At 42.4% G+C, this 19,473-nt stretch overlaps 1 protein-coding gene across 9 annotated transcripts in view; it reads left to right on the forward strand.

Moving 5' to 3' along the window:
• PRLR (prolactin receptor) overlaps positions 1–19,473 on the forward strand; it is a 230,990-nt gene that overhangs the window by 161,753 nt on the left and 49,764 nt on the right. For 8 of the 9 annotated variants that reach the window (XM_059725229.1, XM_019496007.2, XM_014593990.3 and 5 more), the window contains one exon: positions 16,381–16,450. The gene's annotated coding sequence lies outside the window, so the exon portion shown is untranslated. Of the gene's footprint in view, positions 1–16,001; positions 16,055–16,380; positions 16,451–19,473 lie in introns of those variants that run through there. The other variant, XM_006270038.4, reaches the window with a different exon arrangement.

The following is a 19,473-nucleotide window of genomic DNA, read 5'->3' on the forward strand; positions in this document are numbered from 1 at the left end:
ATCCTACTTGGCATGCAAGATATTGTAGAAATGTATGGTATCCTTATTTGAAAAACAAAGATACTAAAAAAATATGTGACACTTGCAAAACATGTAGGTTCTTGCAATGAGATGTTTGTCATCCCACAGCATTTTGATAAAGATGGATGCAAAGTGGGATTTGAGTGTACAACGATTTCTAATACATTCACCTATGCTTATTTTGCTAGTGTCCTAATTCTCCAGCCTGGATGAGTTTTATTTCTCTCACACAACACAATCCATGCTGTATGCAACCATTTTTTGTGACTAAATGCTTGGATACTACAATATTCAAGGGCATATATAAACATAAATAATTGGTACTCATTTAGTTTTTATGTCATTCTTCTCAAAGAACACTGAAGACACACTGCTGCATAAATCATGTGGGATGTCTCCACTTGTAAAAATGACTAGAAATGTAAAATATAAAAGCCCAGTCAATGAGATTCTGATAGGAGCACAGAGACTACTGGATCCCAGTGCATGGACAAGGCCTATAGCTTTCTAAGGGAGGAACTTAGCCTTCTGTATTCAGAACTTATGCTCTGCAACACCAGAAGAATAACAGAAAAAAAACTTATTCTTCTAGTTTTTCTTCATGTGTACTTTGTTGGCAGAGAGATTGATTTAAATAGTGAAATTTGCAACAGGAACAGGTAATGTAGTAAAGATAATGGACCTATAATTGTATCAGGAACAGCTATGTGTCCCATGGATATTTTCCAAGTGAGAAGTAGGCTATACATCACATACAATACAAGAAGCTTTAAGCACTACTATCTTAGGTTGAACAGCCTTTTTCATCAAGGTAACTTTCTGCTAATCTATGACCATCGGTAATGGTCTCATGAAAGGAGTATATTGACAACATGTAACAGAGATGTAATATTATACCCATGGAAGGCTTATGTATATATCTCAGTTGAAAGTTTTATTTACTCATAATTAAATCCTGGACCAGTAAATCATGGCACAAAAGCTATAATTTCTTTTCCTACTTTTCAGAAAATCAGTATTTTAAAAAACAAAGACCTGGTTTGGGTCTGAGTGTTAAAATGAAAGACAAACCTTTAAGCTAATAAATAGTAATAATAAAAAATATCTTAATAAAAATTCCTACTTTACATAACACAGTGGTTGGTACTTGTGTTCACATATGTTAGAGAGACCCTATGAGTGTATATTACTGAAACTGCTTAGGGATACCACAGCAAAGATTAAATAAGAGCTATGGTGCAAAATTCTATTCCCAAATCAAAGCCTTTCTTGAGGATTGAAAAAAAAAAAATTCGTTTCACATTTATCACATTCACTGATGGTAAAATTCATTTCTGGGCACAGACAGTAAAAGGTTTACACACCTCCAAGTATCATTTAAGTCTCATTTATTTAGGAGGTGAATTTCACTGTAAGTGGTTTTATACAGAGTTGGATTCAGAAATACTTGTCATGACCCCCCTACAGTACTGAGGACACCCAAACTCTCATTGAAATCAATGGGAGCTGAGGCGCTCATAGCACTTGTGAGAACCTCTGTTCTGCAAAGATGGGACAGCTTGTGAACACAGAATTCAAATGACCTTGACAGATCGGAGACCTGGGCCCTGGATTTTTAAATTCAGTAAATTCAACTGCAAGGTTCCAACTATGGAAAAGAACCAAGAGCTCAAATACAAGAATGGCTGGGGCCTTGTGGCTACTGAAAAGGACATGGGGGTTTTCAAGGATCACAGAGTCAATATAAGCCAGGAATGTCATGCAGTAATCAAAAAATAAATAAATAAAATTGGGGGCTGCATTAGCAGAACTATAGTATCTAAAATAAGCAAAGAAATAGGACAGCTCTGCTTAGTGGTGCTTAAGCTTTATCTAGATATAAAATATTGTATGCAGTTCTAGGCCCCACAGTTTAAGGATGTGGAGAAACTGGAGAGGGTTCCAGATTTGAGCCACAAAGATGACAAAGGAGTTTGAATGTAAGCTGTATCTGGAAAGATTGGCAGAACTCGGTATGACTTTTTTTGGTAAAAAAGAGATCTGGGGGGCACGATAGTTTTCAAATATTTAAAGGACGTCAATAAAGAAGAGGGAAAACCACTGTTATCTTTTGCTGCAGGGGGCAGGAGACAAGACAAGCAATTTAAACTGCAGCAAAACAGATTTAGATTATATATCAGGAATAACTTCTTTGCTGTTAAAAGTGTAGGACAGTGGAAGAAGCTACCCAGAGAGGTTGTAGAATCTGCTTCATCTGAGGTTTTCAAAAAGAGGCTAGATAAGCATTTCTGTGGGATAATATAGGACTAATGAATCCCACCCTTTGATTCTGTGGACCAGAAATCTATATCGAAATGCTTCTTGCAGGATCTTCAAATCAAAGAGCAGAAAATGAACTTCAGGTATTGGTGCGATCATCAATGTGTTTAGCTAAACCTCTTAATGGTGGGGGAAATGCCAAAGCCAGTCACTAGGGTGTCTGGGTAATGACTGAAGCCCTATTTAACTAAAACTCCCCCTGAAGACCAGCAGGACTTGTCAATATGCCATTGTTGTTCAATGAATATTAACAAAGTGGTGCACACCATGCAGATCTATGACTCACAGCTTTTCATTGAATTGTTCATGACCAGATAAACAAGTTCTGCTGTTGTATATTATTTCAGGTAGCAGTATAAGTCTGAAGCAGTTTAAGAATGTGTTAGGGGTTATTGTGAAATAAATAAGCGTGTTCTGCAGTATGTGTTTTATTGAGCAGTGTTTATATGTAGAGAAGAATTACCTACATTTATTTAATATTTTGTGATTTCCATTTCCAGCAATCAGTGTTCTCTGCAAGAGTTGAGAGTGTAAGGTAAAAATTAACTGGCAAATATTTAGGCATACGCAGAGCTTTGAAGACAATGTGAAAGGTCGGTGCCATTTAGCTGCTTGAGAGGCTGAAACACAAATGATCACAGACTAAAACTAAGAAGGAACCTGACAGTGAAGCAGCTAAGAGACCCTTCTTTACACAGTGATTAAGTCATATAGAACAAAGTGCAAAAGGCAGCAGTGAAAACTACAATATCAAGAAATATATAGAAAAGATAGAGTATTGATATGGTCTGCAAAGGGTGATGGATTGTATAGGTCAATCTCCTTATGGCTCTGAAATGTATGTGATGAAAAAACTTAAGGGCTAATTGCAAAGTGGCACTTACATACCTGTGAAAGTGCAATTTTTGATGCATTCTGGATCCACCTGTGATGCAGTAGGATTACTCAGGCATGTGCATACGTGCCAGAAGTAAAATAGTGGTGGCCTCTTACTCTTAGGCAAGAAGTCTGCTGATTAATGCACTAACCTAGAGAGAGAGAGACCTAGGTTCTAGCCTCTCTCACCCAACCAGAAGGGGTTTGAATGTCCACCTCCCGCTTTCCAGTGAAGTGGGCTGGACTCTCCAGTGCTCTTGAAGCTGGCCTTCTGGGCAGCTTGAAAAATATGTGGAGTTAGGAAAGATATGTGAAGTTAGGAGGAAGGAAGCAAGATAGAGAGAAAGTATCTCAGTGAAGGACCAGGTGTTTTGACCCCTGTCTTTAATGGCTTATCTGTCCCTTAAATTTAATATCCACTGGATAAACAGCAGTGGTATAGCTCCTGCTCCATTGGGGGTAGAGCCAGGCCAGTCTAGGGGGGCATCTCCCTACCGCTGCATGTACCCCCTGGGGACATGGGGGGGACACATGCTCCCCAGATTTGTGTGGGGTTGGGGTCAATGTGAGCTGCCCGCTGAGGCCTTGAGGCTCCATACCCTGCTGCCCCAGGAGCCCAACATTGCCACAGCGACAGGCCCTCTGTCCGCCCAGCAGCAGCTGGGCGGTGGCGGCATGCAGTTGTGCCACCCACTGCTGCTGGGCAGGCAGGGGTCACATGAATGGCACAGGGCTCCCGGGGGAAAGGCAGCAGGGTGGAGAGCCTTGAGCCTGCAGTGGGCACCCCACCCTGCCCTGCTCAGCTCTGGTCCAGCCGTGCCACCAGTGGGGTTGGGGGGAGGTGGGCATGTGTCCCAGCTCCCAGTTTGGAAAGGGTGATCACCCTACCCCTAGGCAAGTGCCCTAGCCACTAGGCCATCAGACTAAAAAAGGTGAGAACCCTTCCCTCATCCTCCTCCTCCTCCAGCATCAGACACTCACTACTCATGACTTTTCTTTGATTAAAGTTTTAGGACTTAGTGATACGCACATGCCTGGGTGACTCTGTCCCTCTGGTATGAAGGGAAACACATGGCAAGCACAGTTACACATGTGCAAATAGAATCCAAGCTTTGTGTAAGTGCCAAATAGTGCACCTATATGGTTGTGTAGGTGACATTTGTACTTAAAGGTGAAATAGGTTTTATTTCTAAATGTTTAAATCATGCATCTGTATTCCTCTGTATATTTTCTCCATTTTGGTAGTCTGCCCCTGTTTAGCGGACTGGGTCTGCAGGCATTATATAATCTGAGTTGCCTTTTCTGCTCCCTCCCTCCTTGGGGCTACCAGTGGTTGAACAGGTCTACATTTTGTTTGAACAGCTTCAGAACTCCTGTTAATGACCATCAAAGTTTACGATGCCACCTGGGAATCATGGAAGTGTAGGATTGAGCCAACCATGCCTCTGCCTTTTGGCTTGCAATTTCCATACCCCACTAGTTGGGAGTTGGGGAGGACCTTAAGAAGGGCATAGAGCATTACTGGTTCTTGGATTTCTTGGATTTACTGGGGGGGGGAGGGGGCCCAGCAGGCAATAGGAGCTGCTCTGTTTACCAGGGCAGCCCTTGGAATAACCAGGAACAACAGCCACAAGCTGAAAGAGAATAGATTTAGGTTGAAGATCAAAAAGAACTTCTTCATGGTTAGGGTTGCCAGAATCTGGAACAGGTTTCCAAAGCAGGTAGTGCTCTCCCCTACCTAGGGGGTCTTCAGAAAGAGACTGGACAAGCACCTGGCTGGGGTCACATGACCCCAGCACTTTTTCCTGCCACGGGTAGGGGGTTGGACTTGATGATCCATTGAGGTCCCTTCCGACCCTACCATCTATGAATCTATGATTCCATTCTCCCAAGTTGGCCAGTTACAGCAAGTGTGCATCCCCTTTGCATTGTGGAAGCAACCCAATCAGTGGGAGCCAGCCTGCTTCAAGCAGGGCAGATCAGGATTGAGACTCTTCTCCAATACCTTTTGCACAAAGCCACATCAGGTCTCCAGTATTGTTTCAGTGTGGGCACACTAAGGATTAAATTAGAAGCATAATTTAAATTGTAGATATGTATTCTGCCAAGATATCTTATGTTTAAATTATGTAAAATATGGGGCTAACTAGGGCACACATCCAGGAAGATGCAAGCCTACGTAACCATAAAAGGCAGCATTGCTAACCCATGAAACTGTACGAGAAGTTGCAGCCAACAATAAAGATTGGAGGTGTAGATTCAAATATCTAATAAAAATGACTTTTATATCAAGTGAAAAGTTCAGCCTTTGTATAAGTTATTATTAAAAGGCTGTATTGTATCATTATGTAAACTAAACTCCTCACCGACAGGTTTCTCCCAATCATTGCTCAGTGTAATAATAACTGTTTTGATGACTGCCTAAGATTTTTATTTCAGGTGATGATATGGAAAAATATTGTTGTAGCTTATAAACAAAATGAATGCTGTTAGCATGTGAAATGTCTGAGTGGAAAAGAACAGGAGCCTTGTATACTGCAATACAAGAAAACCCTGCTAAGACATGACTATTTTAAGTTGGTTTTTAATGTGATCTGAAGTAAAATAGGCTGGTGTTAATTAAAGAAGCAACAGAATACTGTCCTGGAGATGTGACTTAGTGACTAACTCCCACTTGACTCTCTCAAAAAAATTACCAATTTGGTAAACATGTAAATTATGTAAAATATGGGGCTAATGCACATTAGCCTAAGTTAATGCACATTAAGGGCATGTATCTACATGTGTACACCCTTAATGTGCATTCAAAATGGCAAATTTAGGCATGGATAGTGAAAGCGCATTAACACATGTGTAGACGTGTTAAAGCACATTAACGCTGTGTGTGCAGACTGACTTAGGACTAACTTTAGTCCCAAGTCAGTCCACACACACAGCATTAATGTGCTTTAATGTCTGCACATATAGACACCTGCCTAAATCCGCTTAATGCATGTTAAGCTAATGCACATTAAATTTAGGCACACTTAAATGCACATGTAGATGTGCTCTAAGTATATTATTAAAAATTGGGGGTGGGGAATAAAGTTTCTGATACCTGTGTATTTCCTAGGCTATGTGAAAACATTGGATACTTTAAGAAAAAATGCCACTAAAACTTTGCCATTGTTTGGCCCACAAATCATACAGTTCAAAATATTTTTGTGAAACGACACTATTGCCATTAAAACTTGCAAAAGTCTTTTCCATGAAACAAGTTAGAAATGTCACGTTTTACATAAAAATTGATCTTCATCTAGCCACAACTTCTGATTTGAAATATTGAAAGTTCTGTTGTTTGTTTTCTTGAAAACAAGACTTGTACTTGATAACAGTCCTATTCAAGGGCGGGGGGGCGTTGTATTGTGCAGATTTTATATACTCGAACAGATACGTTACTTTGAAGGAAGAGAACTTTGCATCTGACAAGGTTTTCCAAATCTTACAACTTTGGTCTCTCTAGTGACAACAAAGCTTATAAAACTTAATAATGACACAGTAGACAGAAGCTCAATTTTTTCAAGGACCTGGATTGAGATTTGAAAGCAAAGGACAAAACTTTCAGTCATAGCTGCTTGTACAGTAAATGGAGTGAATCAAGAACATTTAGCACAGAAGAACTATGGCTTGATTTGCTGATACTTGCCATAGTCCTGAACTCCTTAGACCAGGCCTCCTGCCTTTCAGTCTGACTATTTTGGTCCCCTTTCATCAAATAATATGAACTGTCCTCAGGAAAAAGCATGAAAAACAGATTCTGTTTTAGTACAGGATATACTTTGCTTATTCCTTAAATACAAGTATTTGAGGTAAATTTTCCCCTCAAGCATAAGTTTCTACTTCTTCATGATTTCACTAAGGAGTGCACAGCCCATAAAGGGGCAGGAGAAAAAAGCCATGCTGCCAAGAATTGGGACTTTGAACTTACACTCTTTTAGAAACAAAAGGCAAACTGGAGGTTTCTTGCAATACAGAAGCCAGAAGTTAGGTTCTGACGATTCTCATACACTTTATCTTGCTAGACATCAAACATTGCCCAAAGTCCCAATCCTGGGATCATTTACACGTGTACTCATGTAAGTGGTCTCTGCGTTTAGTGTACAAATAGAGTTTGCCAAAGTTTTGGCCTAAATTTAAAGCATGAACACATTTCATATATCAAAGATGTGAACCGTTCCTCTAGAAATTCACCCCCCCAGTGCAAGATACAATCCTGTTCTTGCAGTTTCTGGAGGGCAGAATGAGGAGCTAATGCATTTGCTTTGGGTGTCTGGAGATTCGGGCTCAGAACTGAATTCTGTAAACATGTAGAAAGAACTGGCACCGCGGGCACCCTCAGGGTCATTTTCTTCAAGCCCAAGAAACCCAAAGTTTATCTCAATACAGTTTGTTGAGTTCAATGGAGTACAGCACTGACCTAAACCACTTCACCACCATAGTCCAATTACATAATTACATAATTAACCCACTTTCATTTCGAAGAGTGTTGGAAAAGAAAAGTGAAAGTTGGACTACGGATCAAAGGGGGAATTTACTTCAGTCCAAAGGCCCGGCTGTTGTTTTGTGGAGCTTTACTATTCTTCCTCCACAAACCACATTGCGAAACAGAGTTTCATGCTATAAGATGGACCTGTACTCACACCTGCGTGGAGCAGAAGAAATAGTGCACCGACACACACACTACATTGCCGTGGAGTGCTGAGCAACCAGAGCTGTTCGAAAGTTTCTTTGTCACAAATCTGGTTCTCTCACAAGGGCATGCTGCTGTTTGCTTATGCGTGGGATGGTTCAACAGCACCTGTCTGAAGAGCCGAAGAAAACAATCTTCTCCAGAATATGGTTAATGTTGCGCGCTCCAGAATTATGCACAGGAACAGATCTACAAAGTGCCAAAAAAACAGAGTTAAGTATGATGAGCTTGACCCTTCTTTGCATATTCTTCGTTAAGGGAAATATAATGCTTCAGATAAAAAAGGTGAAAGAATCACTTTGATTATATTAAATTCTGTAAATGAAGTTTATATATTGTATTTGTAGCGTTTATTTCCAGCAGTTCCTCTCATATCTGAACATAAGAAATGTGTTTTCTCAGCTTTAGATTAAAAAGATAACGTTGTTCTGTTACTTCCATTAAAACAGCATTCTCCTTCGCTGGCTTACAGCATTGTATCCTCCAGCATTTAACCTTAAGGCTTTCTATAAAGAACGTTAACAGGAGGTCTGGCCTGGGGCTGACGTAGCTCACAACTGAAGCTAACAGGGCTTTGCCTCTTTGTATGAATGTATTTAGACTTGTAATTTTTTGATAGTCCGGTTCTCTTAGTGAATAGCTGTGCAATTACTTGCATAATGTTAGTTTGAATGTACTACATGTACTCAAAAAAGGACAAAGAAATGGCTACTTGTAGAGGGGCTTTCACACCAAGAACCTCTTGGAAAAGAGAACATTTAAAAGCAGTTTACCTGGCCAGTTATTTTCTTTGCACCTGCTGCTTTTGCTAATTATTGCCAGTTATTTGCTTTGTTCCTGCTGCTATTGCTAATTATTGGACATATTTCTAGTTGGAGAAGAACCTTTATTCCTCGGTAGCTAGGCTTCCTTTCTTCTCTAGTCCTGCCTCAGCCATAATGCTTTGAAGAGGAACCAGCTGGTACAAGCAGCTGCAGAAACAGTAGAAGGAGGGACTGATGTTGTAGCAGGAAGAGAATAAACCAGGGTCCAGCTGGTGCTAGCCCTCTTCCTCCCCACCCCAGCCCTACATAACTGGCCACATAACTGTCCAAGGGAGAACCCCATCTTGCTTCTCCCTCCCTTCATCCCCATCATGTGAGTGTGGGGGGAAAACTCCAGAGAGACACGAACCAGAAACTGCAGCCAGTAAGAGCATCAGCAGAAACTGCCAATTTGGGACATCAGATTCCTAGAGAATTATTAGGGACCATTTTGACTGGATTTTTTTGTGCAGTTTTGATAGGGCAGACAGCCAAGGCTTTCCCACCTCCTTCCTTAGCTGCACTGCACACCTGCCAAACTTTCTTTCTTCTCTCCTGCCTTGTCACCCCTATCATTTCCTTTCTGTCCCCTCTTTCCTCACTTTTTTCACTTACCTTACCCCCTCCTACCTAAACTCACTCCTTTCCTCTTCCCTTCTCATCTCCCCCACAAAGTAGACCATGATGTTGCAGCCATCGCTCTGCTTACGTGTGTATTTTACCTGGTCATTAGTTTTAAAAGTTTTGATTAAACTAAATTATTTGCAAAATCATTTTGATTTTGATTCATGTTTTCAGGGGAAGTCCACAACTTTTCAGTTTGGAACATTTTCATTTGGGAAATTTTGATATTTTGGGCTGAAGCTGTGCTTGAAAATACATTGTGTTTTTATTTTTATATTATTGTTGTTGTTTTTACATTTCATTATTGTTCAACAGTAATGGTACATAATAGTTGAAATATTTGTTTTATTGTAAAAGTGTTAAGGGCAGCCATAACTAAATAGTTTGAAACATTTTACCTTCTTTTCTAGATTGAATGGTTGCAATTTCTGTTATGATAAAAATGTCAAGGCATCAAATTTTCATTTCAGTTGATACTTGATCTAGAAAAGATGTTTCTGGAATTGTCTCTGGGGGGATGACCAGGAAAATTAATCCAACTTAACTTTTGACATGTGTTAGTTATGCTGCCTTTCCCTTCTATATGAATCTCTTATTAAGAACCAAAATGGCTTTAATTTGGTTATCTTCATGCATTTTGGAAAAGATTAACCATGCAGCAATTTGATCTGATTTATCTAATCCAATCTAAAGTTATGCTTTTAGTTGGGCCCTTCATATTTAAATAAAATAAATAATGTAATTTAAATAAAATAACATATTAATAACATATTAATCCATTTTGTCACACTATGTTAGTGGTAATAGTGCATTTATATGACAGAATTAGTCAAAATATTGTAAAAGTAATAGTAAATTAAAACATTAAATACAATTCAAAGCAAGATCAAAATTCTAAAATGAAATCTTGAAAGGTTAAGAAATCTGACATGAAATTTTTCTAGAGATGAATTCTTGTAATTCCTTTTCATTGGAAATTTCAGCAATATTTATTTTTATTTGGAAGGAAAATAAATTTTAAAACTTCAGCATTCCCTCCAAGTAAAAACTGCAAGTTATGGCTCTTCTCCCACCCTATGTCAGGATTGTGTGTTCCTCTTGGAGCCCCTTAGAACAGGGACCATCTTGATAGTTCCTAGCATAATAAAACTGTTCTTGTCCTTAATTCTACTATGTAATAAATAGCATAAAGAATTGATGAATAAATATTATTATTATAATTTGACTGGAAATGGTGGGTGTAACAGGCTGTATGCGTATGCCTCAGGGGCTGCAGCACAGCTGCAGGCCGTAAGGCACTGATTGCAGGCTTGCCTGGAGGAGTGAGCCAGTTGTGGAGAATAATTAGCCCAGAGGAAGTCAAAGGCTCCAGTGGGGAATGGAGCTGGAGAGTACTGAGAGAACTGAGGGAGAAAGGGAGCTACCAGGCTAGTGGATGCAACACCGAGCCAGGGTACGCTCTTGGGTCACATCCCAACAAGCACATATCTGTGGTTTGTGGCTCCTCAAAGCAGTTTGAGGCACAGAAAACTGCATGCAGCACATGTGCACCTGTTCACCATGCTGCTAATTTGCAGCATGGTAGTTTTTTTGACACTAGGAGATCCTGGTATCAAATGCAGTGATTCCTCAAAGAACAACTGGCCACCTCTAAGGGAAGAGCAACAAAGCACCCTCCAGGAGAGGGATATGGCTTTGCTGAAGCTCCAAGTATTCCAGCAAGGAAAAGAGGAAGAGCTGGCAGAGCACTGACCACCCAGCTGTACACCTGGGAGAAAGCCAGAGAAACTAGCCAAACCTCTGCGGAGGAGATGCAAGGGAGAAAGCCGAACCAAGTCAGAGGTTCCAAGACCTGGATGCCCGAGTTCGTGAGCTCACCATGAGGTGCTGATAGAGGGAGGCCCAGGCAGAAGAACCCACGCTGCTGAAACTTCAGTTCTGAGAAGTGGAGAACAAGCTGAAAGAAAGTCAGTGGAAGCCTTCAGAGAAAGAGAAGCCTGATACACTAGAAATGAAACTACCAGAAGCCACTGCTGAGAGCACAAAGCTCCCAGAGACAGCATCAAAGGAAAAGCAATGTGCAGCTGACAAAGTAAGGGACCTCAAGTTGGGGGCGAGTTACAAGCAGGAAATAGAAGAAGTTCTGAGCAGTATGCATGCATAATGTGAGCATTACCGAGCCACCCTGGCTGAGACAAAAATAATACTCCAGGCATTGCAGGAGATGGTAGAAAAGGAGGAAGAGACCTGGACAGCAAAACTGACTGTATTTGAGGAGGAACTTAAAGTCCTAGCCCCAAGTGCAATCTCTAAAAGAGGCTGTGGAGAAGATGAGAAAGGAGCTGGTGGGACTCATTACCCAGTATGAGTAGGAGCCTACCAACTTCATGATTTTATGGTTTTTACAGAAACCATGAATTTTGTAGGTCTCCCATGAAAAATCCTGGTTCCTGTGGAAAAAGCATAGGGACAGTTAAAAAGTGGGAATGCAGCAGCAAGCCAGTGGGGATGGGAGGGGGAAAGGCAGTTGCAAACAGAAAAGGGAGGCAAGTCCAGACATCCTGGAGCACTGCGGGGAGGGAGGGAGATTGGCTGAGGGGCCCTGGAAGTCCTGCCCATCCCCAGAGATTGACAGATGGTCATCTGTCAATCTGGAGAGGGGCAGGAGGGCCCGACATGCCTCTGATTGGCCTAGGGGCCCCAAAATTCCTATCCCTCCCTGCAGATTGGGGGGGGGGGCACCGCACTCCGCTACAGAAATGGCACCTGACACTGCACCAGGACTGCAAAATCTTGCGGCAGCATCTGTGAATTAGGTACGTCCCTAAGTATGAGGTCTCTCAAGAGGATACATTTAAGTTATCTGAGCAGGTAAAGTCTGAGTGACACCACTACAAACAGAGAGTCAGAGGTGGTGGCCTTGAAGAGCCAGGTCTTATAATTAGAGGCAGAGTTAAAAGGAGCCAAAGTGAGGTCAGCCACATCTCCACAGCAACAGAAAGAGATACAGAGCCCTCCTGGTGGGTGAGGATAGAGGACATGGACTGAGCAGAAAAGTGAAGCCCACTGGAAAGCAGACAGCTCAAACCCCAAGAGAGGTATGCTGCTTGAAAGGGCATGGGGTGGCAGTCTTACTGGTGGAGTTCCTCAGCAGTGGGCTTGTTAATACCATTGGACTAATAATGATGAGGTATCCCCATGGGGGTGCTGGGAAGAATAGGGCTCCCAGGATGGGAGCCAAGAGACTGTTTAAGGGACAATCCCCTAGAGCAAAAGAGAAAGAGGGGAGCAAACCTAGCAGGGCATGAACAAGGATGGGGAAGCTGCAGGATGTAGAAGAAGGCCTGCAGGTCATGATGGAGACCAGTGGACCAGAGCAGACCAGACCAGTAGACCAGTGCTGGAAACTGCAAGTGGAATCCCCACCAATGAACAAAAGCCAGAGGCAAGCATCAGGAATGGCTCTCCTCAGACAACCAAGAAGGAGCTAAGACCAGGGAAGAAACCAGTAACAACACCTGCTGCAACTGTGGAGAAAAACCCAGATTTTGTACCCAGGGGTAAGCCATCCTGAAGGGCCAGTCAGTTAGGGTCCATGGTGTTTGTGAGCAACCTCTGCTTCAAAGTTGGCTGGAGGGAACTGAAGCAAGTATTCCAAATAGCAGAAGCAGTAAGGTATGCAAATGTTTGGAGGACCAGAAAAGGGAAAAATCAGGGCATAGGAAGAGTTAACTTTGAATGCCTCAATGAAGCCACTAGGGGTGTGCAAAACAGGCCCTACTTGATTCAGATTCGGCCTGAATCAGGGACAGTGATTCGATTAGTTGATTTGGATCACTGTCCCTGATTTGATTCGGTCGAATCTGAATCTGTAGATTCGATGCTGATTCAGAGAATCAGTGATTCGGACATAGACATAGCTTTAAAAGTTTTTTCTACATACCTCTAGGTAGCAGGCGACTCATGAATGCTGCAATGCATGACGCTCCATGCATTGCAGCATTCATGAGTCGCCTCAGGAGTGCGGGGGGGACCCTCCACGTGCTCAGTGGCAAACCCAGAAGTGGACTGGAAGTATTTCCAGTCCACTTCCAGGCCCACCGGGGAGCATGCTGGCCCTTCCCTGTGTCCCTCTTGGCTCAGCAATCAGCTGCAGGGGGACCCTGGGTGCCCCCCCCTCCCCCAGACCCAGGAGGCACCAGTCACCGAGCCAGGGAGGTGTGGGGGTTCCCAATGCGCTCCCCAGTGGACCCAGAAGTAGACCGGAAGTGCTGCCGAGCATGCTGGGGAGCCTCCCCGTGCTTCTGTGGAACACTCGATCCGCCCCAGCACTGCAGCATTCACGAGTTACCTGCTACCTACAGGTATGTAGAAAAAAACATTTAAAGCTGTGTCTATATCAGAATTGCTGAATCTTTCCAAATCTCTCCAAATCGATTCGGAGGGCTCCGATTCGATTCAGAGAGATTAAAGGGTCTCCTAATTCAATTCAGATTCAGAGATTCAGCCACTGAATCAGGCCAAATCTCTGCCGAATCAAATCAGGGACTGAAGCTTTGCACAGCCCTAGAAGCCACTCACGCAGTGGCAATGTTTAATAGACTGGCATTATGGGGCAGGCCCATCCAGGTAAAGATGGGCCAAGAGGCCACTTCTTACAGAGACTGTCCAACAGAGGCCCTGGTGGGGCCACAATTGCCTTGGGACTTAAGGAACTTTGGGGTAAGATACGGACTTGGGGGAAAAACTTCTCACAGTCGTTTGAGAGAGCAAGACTTAAGGTGGGGGTCTGGCATGTGGAAAGATATGAAGGACTGTGCTTGCTACAAGGGGTATGAGAGGCAGGGCAGTCTGGGGCTAGGCAGAAAGGGCCCACAGGAGCAAGTAACTAAGGCCTCAGACAGGAATGCTCGATAAACTCCACCTGTGATGTTGGTAAGAGAACCAAAGGGCCATGAACCACCTGTACGTTGTAAGAAAGGGATGTGAAGTATGCTTGCTCCTGCTATAGCAGAGAGCAGCCTTGCCCTGTGCCAGGGATGCCAGGGGGCAAGGTAAAGCCTGAGAGGGACAGATTTCCTCTCTTGGGCTGGTGGGGTGGAGGGGGGAGGTGGTAAAGAAATTGAAGAGGGTTCCCCTCTTGGGGGAAGGTTGTGTAACAGGCAGTATGACTCGGGGGGGGGGGGGGGGGCTGCAGCACAGCTGCAGGCAGTAAGGTACTGATTGCAGACTTGCTGGTAGGACTGGGCCAGCTGCAGAGAATAATTAGCTGGCCCAAAGGAAGTTAAAGGCTCCTGGGGAAGGGAGCTGGAGAGAACTGAGAAAGAGAGAGCAAAAGTGAGCAAGTGAGAGACTGTAACACTGAGCCAGGGCACACTCTAAGGGTCTGACCGGGAAAAGACCACAGTGTGCGTTAACCTTTTATTGTTTATGTAAATATTTATTTTGTGATTTCAGCTGTTCCCTGTGAGGCAAGCGTGCCCAGAAAATAAACTGTGTTAAGTGAACACCTTACCCACTAGAGTGGATAAGGTTCTTTGCCTTGTGTTGTGCAAGTCAGACTGGATAATCATTAATTGACCCTTCTGGCTTCGAAATGTGTGTGACATCAGAGTGACTTTGGAGCAAAATGTTAGGAAGACAATGTGAGGGAGTAGACCTGCCATCACTGCATAAAATCACTTTCTTATGGAAGCAATTAGGAGTTCCAAAACAAATCCGTGGTAGAGTATAGCTGTAAGCTTTTGTTGCATGATAAAGTAAATAGAAGCTGGAAAATGTATCTTTAAACAAAACAATCTGAAATCAAAAACAATGATCCCACATTTTTAAATATGTCTTGTTCATGCAGTCCCACTTCAAATGGGGCTCCAATGGAAAAGTTGTATAATTTTTTTTTTTTTTTTTTTTTTAAAGGCAAACCACTGCCAGATAGGTTGGGACTCCAGGACTGGAACTCCTAGTTTTCAGGCTTCTTTTGGGAATTCTAGGAGGCAAACAGTTTGGGCTATCACTATCCCTGGTATAACTCCATTAAATCTCCAAGTCCAGATGAATCTGGCATCTGATTTCTATTCTGGTAAAATGGGGATTATGAACTACTTTGCTAAACTCCACCCTTAAACTACTTTTTGCCTGATGTCACACCCAGATGATTAGTTTAAATCTTTGATATCTTGGATGTAAATGCATAGTTCTGCTGTATTCAACACTATATTATGCAAGTAAACACATGAGTGTACACACACGTTCGCAGTTCATTTCTCTCCAAAATTATTTGGCTGCTAGGTGTTATGCTATTGGCAAAAAGATTTATGATTCTCATTAGCTTTCCTGCAATGGTGCTGAACACTAAAATGCCCTGATAACCTGGCAGTTCTGTTGCTCACGTGTTCCATACACTACCCAGAATGTCCTTGATGCTACCTGTATACTCTGTTTTTTCTCAAACTGTTAAATGAGAGGAGATACTACAACTAATTGGCACAGTGACACTGGTTGTTTTATATCTAACTAGTCTTCCTTTCTGAAAGAATAACTGTCCAGTGAACTTTGGATCAGTTATTTGTTCACAAAGAGAACATGAAAAGGGTATGACCTATGGAAAGACAACGGCAGAGATTTGTTTTGGTAGGCAGTGCTTTTCTGTCAGTCATCTAGTCTCAGTGTACTACTGAGAAAGGTAAAATGCATCCCATATTGTTGGGGGGAGAGGTTGGGGTTGGGGGGGGGCTGAGGGGGGGGGGTGCTGATGGGTACACAGTAGTGTGATGTTTTTCTCTATTTCTCGCATTTTTGTAAATTCATTTAGGCATTTTTGTGAAAATGTGTGAAGCCAAATTAACCTGTGGTTTTAAATAATTTAGTTGCATTAAAGTCAATAAGGTCATGTCACCTTAAACCAATAATATATTTTGTCTCTGATTTCTTTTTTTTTTTTTTTTTTGGCCAGGAAAATAATAGTAATTTTTTTTTCTTTTTAATACTAACATGACTTTCTTCTTGTAGATAATGGATTGATCAGATATTCATGAACACCGGTATCAAGAAATCTCATTCACATAAATGAATTGGACAGGTAAGATGAAGAATTTTTAATTTATTTGACTCCATGAACATAGTATTAAAACAGTTATAGCACAGTAAAATAATTACTGAAGGATCAGGCTTTGATGAATACTAAAAGTGGATTGACTTAGAATTTGACCAGCTGTTTGTAAAGTTCAGACTCTATAACTTATGCTCATGTCTCTTTCCTTTGTAAAAGAAAGTGTTCTGAAAGCTGAAATCACAAACTTAAAGGCTAGGGACAGATATTACACAAACCGGTTTAAGTGATCAGAAACTGATTTAAACCTGTAACAGAACAGATGTTCAGGGCACATAAACCACTTTGAAAATGGCTGAAACCAGTTTGAGATAAACCTGGTTGAATGTAATATTAGACTTAACTGATTTGGGTGAATCTGATTTATGTAATGTCTGTCCCAGACCCCTTGCTGGTTTAAGTTAAACCAGACTATCCCAGCATGCTCTCTGGGCTGAGCAAAGCTCTCTGCTCCATGGCAAGGCTGGCCCCTCCCCTCTGCTCCCTAGCTGCAGCTCCAGCAGTCTCTGCAGGCATTTGCCTGGCTTCCCCCTACTCCCCGCTTCTGCTCCCCACTCTCTGCTAAGCAAGCATTTCCCTGTCCCTCACAGGTACCTCTCAGCATTAGCTAGCAGACCTCTGGCTACCTCCAGAGCTGTGGCAGATGGACAAAGGCAGAATAAACAGGTAGCTGGTAATGTCCCTCTGTTGTTTTCTCAGTGGGCTGATAAACACTGAGTTAGGGGTGACAAAACTTCCCTGCTGGGGGGAGAGGAACCCCTCCCTAATCATAGCATCCTATGTGGGGGGTGGGAGGGTCTGGCCACTCCCCACCCCCAGCTCAGCTCTGGAAGGAAAGGGAGGGCTGCTCTAGCACCCCCCAGCTTCTAGCCTGAACCACTGGAGACGTGTGCCTGCATTTCTGGGATGTCTGTCTGGTTATAAACTAATTCAGCCTAGCCAGGTTAGACTAACTTGCAAGGATTGAATCAATTCAGGCTCAGGCTTCTTGAATGTCTGTCCCTAGCCAAACAGATAAACATGGCAAAGGAGTGAAACAGTGTGGTGAGGAACCATGAGATGAGCGCAGTGAAAGATTTAATGCTTAATTGATATTTGTTGAGAGAGAAGGGGAAGCATCCTCTTTCACTTAGCGGGTTAGATTGAACTTTAGAGTGGTTTGGCATGGAGTTAGTAGGTCTGCAATGCTGCAGGGGTTGTTGAGTGGAATTCACATTTTGAAAATGTTTAAGTTGGCTTTTGAAGGAGAAATGGCTGCCTCTCCCCAGTGTGTTGGCCATTGGCCACAGCTATATGGAAGGGCTTGATGAGCAACCTTACAAGTAAAAAGTGGCAGCTATTGAAGGCCATGTTATGGCTCCATAACCACAAGCCTTTTTGTGTGTGCATGTGTATCTCCTTTCTCTTAAGAATCGGAAGAGAATACTAAATTCAACAGTAACTCCGTGGAGCGTTTACTTAAGCAGAATATAATGACCCCCAATGTTGAAAAGAAGACTTGATCAAAACCTTCAAAAGAAAGATATAAAAACTTTAATTATCACAGTTAATCAGGGGCTTGGTTTTATATACATCCTGGCAGCTTTCTGTCTACTGTAGCCCATGTGGAAGAATTTATTCAGTATTAATTTAAAGTATTCACCCTTCTGGGCTGCCATCCATTTTAAGGAAAGGTCTTGTTTGAGGCAGAGAAACTGCTCTCTTCATGCAAATTTGACTAGGTGAAAATGGTATTTTAAATGGGTATTAATACCTATATTTATAGACATGAATAGGTATTTTTCAGTGAGAATAAGTATTTTAAAAATAACATCTCAGCAGATATCAATTGGATCACAAAGCTTGCACCAAGTAATAGAATAAACACAGGCATAAAAACTGAAATATACTGTGCTTGGAACTTGCTGGCCTTTGCTCTATCGTGGCTGGCACTCCCTTGCCTAGTAATATAGATACGAGACTAAAATGGCTTTAAGATGCTTTTAGCAACATGTTTATGATCCTCAGACAAACAAAGAGCTCTTGTAATTATTTTAAAGACCGTATTTTGCAAACATTAATCTTAACCATAAAATAAGGCATCCAATCATCTCACACTTATAAACAGTTTTCTGACTTTTAAAACTTCAGTATTTTTAGCTTGAATTGGTAGAAACATAGGACTGGACAAGATCTCCGGGGTCACTGAGTTGAATGCCCCATCTTGGGCAACTGTGTTTATACAACTTCTGTCATAAAGAGATCAAATTCCATTTTAAAGGTAGTTAGGTTTTTGTCCTAACTATTCCTTTTGGAAAGCTGTTTCAAAACCTCCCTGCTCTTGTGATTAGAAACCTTCCTTTCCTTTCACCTTCCTTTCACCTTCCTTCTCAACCTAAATGTATTCATGACCTGTATGTCCCCTTTGTTCATGACAATATACTGTGTTTTAGTTCAAATAATTTTTTTCCCTTCCTCATACTTACCTCTCCTCACATGTATTTATCAGAGCAATTATGGCCTCATTCAGATGATCACGGACATGTGGTATGCGGTATGCGGCACTGCAGATCTAGGCATTCCCTGTGCTGCTACTTTGCAGTGCAGGGAATTTTCTGCACCCTGGGAGATCCCCAGGTCAAAAAATTCCATGCCAAAAAAAAAAAAAGCAGGGTGATGCATGTGGCAGTAGCACATGCCACCCAAAACCAGAGCCTGGCCAGCTGGAGCCATGCTTTAGCTGCCAGCCAGGCTTCCTGCTTCAGGAAAACACTGGCTGCAGCTCCCTGAGGCTCCCAGGTAAGGCTACTATGACAAACGTAGCTGCTGGCTCCAGGCTCTCCTACCCCACCCTGGGTAACCTGCTATGCACTGGAGCGTGCATGGCCTGGGTGTTCCCCAGGGATAAGTAGCAGCAGCTCAAGATGTGCTGCCACTACTTGTCCCCAGGGAAATACACATTCCTGCTTGTGGGGACACAGCCCATATGTCCTTTTAACATTTTCCTGGGCTAA

The sequence above is a fragment of the Alligator mississippiensis genome, chromosome 3, assembly GCF_030867095.1.
Source record: "Alligator mississippiensis isolate rAllMis1 chromosome 3, rAllMis1, whole genome shotgun sequence".
Classification (NCBI taxonomy): Eukaryota; Metazoa; Chordata; order Crocodylia; family Alligatoridae; genus Alligator; species Alligator mississippiensis.